The sequence below is a fragment of the Eurosta solidaginis genome, chromosome 5 (assembly GCF_040869045.1).
Source record: "Eurosta solidaginis isolate ZX-2024a chromosome 5, ASM4086904v1, whole genome shotgun sequence".
In the NCBI taxonomy this organism is placed as follows: Eukaryota; Metazoa; Arthropoda; class Insecta; order Diptera; family Tephritidae; genus Eurosta; species Eurosta solidaginis.
The window spans coordinates 263,246,028-263,252,713 of NC_090323.1; positions in this window are offsets into that span (position 1 = coordinate 263,246,028).

Below are 6,686 nucleotides of genomic sequence, written 5' to 3' on the forward strand. Positions count from 1 at the left end.
CCTATGTGGCGATATATCGAAACGGAGTTCACCTATGGAACTAAGGATTACCCCTTTTAAAATACTCATTAACGCCTTTCGTTTGATGCCCATATTGTACAAACAAATTCTAGGGTCACCCCTGGTCCACCTTTATGGCGATATCTCGAAACGGCGTCCACCTATAGAACTAAGTATTACTCCCTTTTAAAATACTCATTAACACCTTTCATTTGATACTCATATCGTACAAACGCATTCTAGAGTCACCCCTGGTCCACCTTTATGGCGATATCTCAAAAATGCGACCACCTATACAACAACCACCACTTCCTTTTAAAACCCTCATTAATACCTTTAATTTGATACCCATATCGTACAAACACATTCTAGAGTGACCCCTGGTCCACCTTTATGGCTATATCCCTAAATGGCGTCCACCTATAGAACTATGGCCCACTCCCTCATAAAATACTCTTTAATGCCTTTCATTTGATACAAATGTCATACAAACACATTCCAAGGTTTCCCTCGGTTCATTTTCCTACATGGTTATTTTCCCTTATGTTGTAACCATAGCTCTCAACTGAGTATGTAATGTTCGGTTACACCCGAACTTAACCTTCCTTACTTGTTTCATATTAAATTAATTCATATTAAGAAAATATATTTACGTAAATACGTGCATATATTTTCGTTGCGCAACTAGCGATACCAACGCTCGATGTTGACACGCCAATTGCGTATTGCAGACTGAAGCATTCACTAAACAAAGAACGCAGGCTATCTGTGTGAGTTGCTCATCATCTTAAGATGTATGGAACGCCGATGTCTGGTGTAGACGCAATTATTTATTCGTTTATGTAGATACATAATGATTGAATTATTGATGTGAATGTTTGTAGTTTACAGTCTCTCGCGCACACATAGGCGTATAAGTAAATGCATCTGTGTGTGACATCTCTCGGCTGCCTTATATGTGTGTATACATGATTTGATTATTGACGTAAATATCGCTTAGCATGCCTTAACATCGCCTTAGTGATGGTATAGCTTAGTGATGCTAATATCCGTGACAATATATATCCCATACAATCAATCGTTCAGATAGAAAGATTTCTAGCCATGTCTCCCTTAATTTCCAATATAAAAACGTTAAATTTGGTGATATTTATTCTAATATATAATAGAAGATTTCATGAAAAAATCATTTCGATCGGAGCTATATATAATATATATCCCATACAACCAATCGTTCAGATAGAAAGATTTTTAGCCATGTCTCCCTTAATTTCCAATATAAAAACGTTAAATTTGGTGATATTTATTCTAATATATAATAGAAGATTTCATGAAAAAATCATTTCGATCGGAGCTATATATAATATATATCCCATACAACCAATCGTTCAGATAGAAAGATTTTTAGCCATGTCTCCCTTAATTTCCAATATAAAAACGTTAAATTTGGTGATATTTATTCTAATATATAATAGAAGATTTCATGAAAAAATCATTTCGATCGGAGCTATATATAATATATATCCCATACAACCGATCGTTCAGATAAGGAGGTCTTTTGCCTTTTTTATTATACTCAGTTGAGCAGAGCTCACAGAGTATATTAAGTTTGATTGGATAACGTTTGGTTGTACATATATAAAGGAATCGAGATAGATATAGACTTCCATATATCAAAATAATCAGGATCGAAAAAAAATTTGATTGAGCCATGTCCGTCCGTCCGTCCGTTAACACGATAACTTGAGTAAATTTTGAGGTATCTTGATGAAATTTGGTATGTAGGTTCCTGAGCACTCATCTCAGATCGGTATTTAAAATGAACGATATCGGACAATAACCACGCCCACTTTTTCGATATCGAAAATTTCGAAAAACAGAAAAAGTACGATAATTCATTACAAAAGACAGATAAAGCGACGAAAATTGGTAGATTAGTTGAACTTATGACGCAGAATAGAAAATTAGTAAAATTTTGGACAATGGGCGTGGCACCGCCCACTTTTAAAAGAAGGTAATTTAAAACTTTTGCAAGCTGTAATTTGGCAGTCGTTGAAGATATCATGATGAAATTTGGCAGGAACGTTACTCCTATTACTATATGTACGCCTGATAAAAATTAGCATAATCGGAGAAGGAACACGCCCACTTTTAAAAAAATTTTTTTTTAAAGTAAAATTTTAACAAAAAATTTAATATCTTTACAGTATATAAGTAAATTATGTCAACATTCAACTCCAGTAATGATACGGTGCAACAAAATACAAAAATAAAAGAAAATTTCAAAATGGGCGTGGCTCCGCCAGTTTTCATTTAATTTGTCTAGGATACTTTTAACGCCATATGTCGAACAAAAATTAACCAATCCTTTTGAAATTTGGTACGGGCATAGATTTTATGACGTTAACTGTTTTCTGTGAAAATGGGCGGAATCGGTGGATGCCACGCCCAGTTTTTATACACAGTCGTCCGTCTGTCCTTCCGCATGGCAGTTAACACGATAACTTGAGCAAAAATCGACATATCTTTAATGAACTTAGTTCACGTGCGTACTTGAACTCACTTTATCTTAGTATGAAAAACGAACGAAATCCGACTATGACCACGCCCAATTTTTCGATATAGAAAATTACGAAAAATGAAAAAAATGCCATAATTCTATACCAAATACGAAAAAAGGGATGAAACATGGTAAGGTAATTGGATTGTTTTATTGACGCGAAATATAACTCTAGAAAAAACTTTATAAAATGGTTGTGACACCTACCATATTATGTAGAAGAAAATGAAAAAGTTCTGCGGGGCGAAATAAAAAACCCTTAAAATCTTGGCAGGTATTACATATATAAATAAATTAGCGGTATCCAACAGATAATGTTCTGGGTCACCCTGGTCCACATTTTGGTCGATATCTGGAAAACGCCTTCACATATACAACTACAACCACTCCCTTTTAAAACTCTCATTAATGCCTTTAATTTGATACCCATATCGTACAAACTCATTCTAGAGTCACCGCTGGTCCACCTTTATGGCGATATCTCGAAAAGGCGTCCACCTATATAACTAAGCCCCACGCCCTTTTAAAATACTCATTAACACCTTTCATTTGATACCCATATCGTACAAACATATTCTAAAGTCACCCCTGGTCCACCTTTATGGCGATATCTCGAAACGGCGTCCACCTATGGAACTAAGGATTACTCCCTTTTAAAATACTCATTAACACCTTTCTTTTGATACCCATATTGTACAAACAAATTCTAGGGTCACCCTGCTCCACCTTTATGGCGATATCTCGAAACGGCGTCCACCTATGAAACTAAGGATTACTTCCTTTTAAAATACTCATTAACACCTTTCTTTTGATACCCATATTGTACAAACAAATTCTAGGGTCACCCCTAGTCCACCTTTATGGCGATATCTCGAAAATGCGACCACCTATACAACAACCACCACTCCCTTTTAAAACCCTCATTAATACCTTTAATTTGATACTCATATCGTACAAACACATTCTAGAGTCATCCCTGGTCCACCTTTGTGGCGATATTTCGAAACGGCGTCCACCTATGGAACTAAGGATTACTCCCTGTTAAAATACTCATTAACACCTTTCATTTGATACACATATCGCACAAACAAAGTCTAGAGTCACCCCTGGTCCACCTTTATTGCCATACCTCGAAAAGGCGTCCACCTATAGAACTAAGGCCCACTCCCTTTTAATATACTCATTAACTCCTTTCGTTTGATACCCATATTGCACAAACGAATTCTAGAGTCACCCCTGGCCCACCTTTATGGCGATATCTCGAAACGGCGTCCACCTATGGAACTAAGGATTACTCCCTTTTAAAAAACTCATTAACACCTTTCTTTTGATACCCATATTGTACAAACAAATTCTAGGGTCACCCCTGCTCCACCTTTATGGCGATATCTCGAAACGGCGTCCACCTATGGAACTAGGGATTACTTCCTTTTAAAATACTCATTAACACCTTTCTTTTGATACCCATATTGTACAAACAAATTCTAGGGTCACCCCTAGTCCACCTTTATGGCGATATCTCGAAAATGCGACCACCTATACAACAACCACCACTCCCTTTTAAAACCCTCATTAATACCTTTAATTTGATACCCATATCGTACAAACACATTCTAGAGTCACCCCTGGTCCACTTTTATGGCGATATTTCGAAACGGCATCCACCTATAGAACTAAGGCCCACTCCCTTTTAAAATACTCATTAACACCTTTCTTTTGATACCCATATTGCACAAACGAATTCTAGAGTAACCCCTGGCCCACCTTTATGGCGATATCTCGAAACGGCGTCCACCTGTGAACTAAGGAATACCCCCTTTTAAAATACTCATTAACACCTTTCTTTTGATACCCATATTGTACAAACAAATTCTAGGGTCACCCCTGGTCCACCTTTATGGCAATATCTCGAAAAGGCGACCACCTATACAACAACCACCACTCGCTTTTAAAACCCTCATTAATACCTTTAATTTGATACCCATATCGTACAAACACATTCTAGAGTCACCCCTGGTCCACTTTTATGGCGATATTTCGAAACGGCATCCACCTATAGAACTAAGGCCAACTCCCTTTTAAAATACTCATTAAAACCATTCGTTTGATGCCCATATTGTACAAACAAATTCTAGGGTCACCCCTGGTCCACCTTTATGGCGATATCTCGAAACGGCATCCACCTATGGAACTAAGGATTACTCCCTTTTAAAATACTCATTAACACCTTTCTTTTGATACCCATATTGTACAAACAAATTCTAGGGTCACCCCTGGTCCACCTTTATGGCGATATCTCGAAACGGCGTCCACCTATGGAACTAAGGATTACCCCCTTTTAAAATACTCATTAACACCTTTCTTTAGATACCCATATTGCACAAACGAATTCTAGAGTAACCCCTGGCCCACCTTTATGGCGATATCTCGAAACGGCGTCCACCTATGAACTAAGGATTACCCCCTTTTAAAATACTCATTAACACCTTTCTTTTGATACCCATATTGTACAAACAAATTCTAGGGTCACCCCTTGTCCACCTTTATGGCGATATCTCGAAACGGTGTCCACCTATGGAACTAAGGATTACTCCCTTTTAAAATACTCATTAACACCTTTCATTTGATACCTATATCGTACAAACGCATTCTAGAGTCAACCCTGATCCACCTTTATGGCTATATCCCTAAATGGCGTCCACCTATAGAACTATGGCCCACTCACTCATAAAATACTCTTTGATGCCTTTCATTTGATACAAATGTCATACAAACACATTCCAGGGTTTCCCTCGGTTCATTTTCCTACATGGTTATTTTCCCTTATGTTGTCACCATAGCTCTCAACTGAGTATGTAATGTTCGGTTACACCCGAACTTAACCTTCCTTACTTGTTTTATACTAGCGTACTCTCGCCTGCTTCGCTAGGCGATAAATTCAATGATTTGCTGAAAGAGAATAGAATTAATACGAAACAAAACAAATTCTTTGATACAATTTCATTCGAACTTTATTGTAACACTTTTTGGTAGACAACGTTTTTGGTTTTTCGATCTTTCGCGTAAATGAATAATGACGATGGTTTGCCTACTCGTGAGCAAGCTACATACAATTATCCATGAGAAAAAATTGGGTATTCTAAATTAATACCGCGCATTTGTAGAGACTGTCCCTGCGCCTTATTAATTGTCGTAGCGAAGGCAAGGTGAATAGGGAACTACAAACGTTTGAAATCGAATGGTAAATCCGTGGGGACCAGTGGAATTCTGGGTATCAAAACGTCTTCTCCTTTGTACTTCCCTATCAAAATTGTTGCTTCGATAACGTTACCCATTAGCTTCTTCACAGCGAGTCTGGTACCGTAGCAAAGTCGTGGCACATTAATGTTGCGCAGCATAATAATCGGTGCTCCAATTTTTAATCGTAAATTATGAGGTGGTAGGCTTTTAACGGAATAACAGTATTCCACGTTAATAGGCGCTTTGAATGTTTTGGACAACAATGGATAATATGGAACAATCCAACGATTGTCAACTTCAACATTTTGATTTCCCATCTTAATTATCGTTGATTTACCATTGCCATCAGTGGATCGACGACGATATGCCGGATATCCATCGTCACCTGTGACCGTATCCGAAATTAATGCTCGTGGATATCGCTTCGAACATTTTCCATCAATCATGCACGGAGAGTTCATATTCAATGCACCGCAAGGTCCATGTATCATATTTTTTGTGACGACTTCGAACAAATCTGGATCAATCGTTTGATCCGGTATTTCAGCTGATATCACACTATCAATTTAATCCGGTGTAATTTTATCAACCAACCAAATCAAAATGTGTGCGTGCGGTAATCCTCGCTTCTGCCATTCAACGGAATACATATAACAATGCACCTCTCCAAACACTCTATGTTTGACAATAAAGTCCATAAGTGATTTTTGTTTTAGTTTGAAAATGCGTGCAGTTTTGTCGTGTCGATCAATTGTGGATTGGCCAGGAAACAAATGGTCTTTGATTTCACTCCATTGCGGATTGCTTGTGAAAGTAATAAACAGATCCGGCCGTCCATAAACGCGAACATACGTCATGGCATCCTGTGCATATTCATTCATGTGTC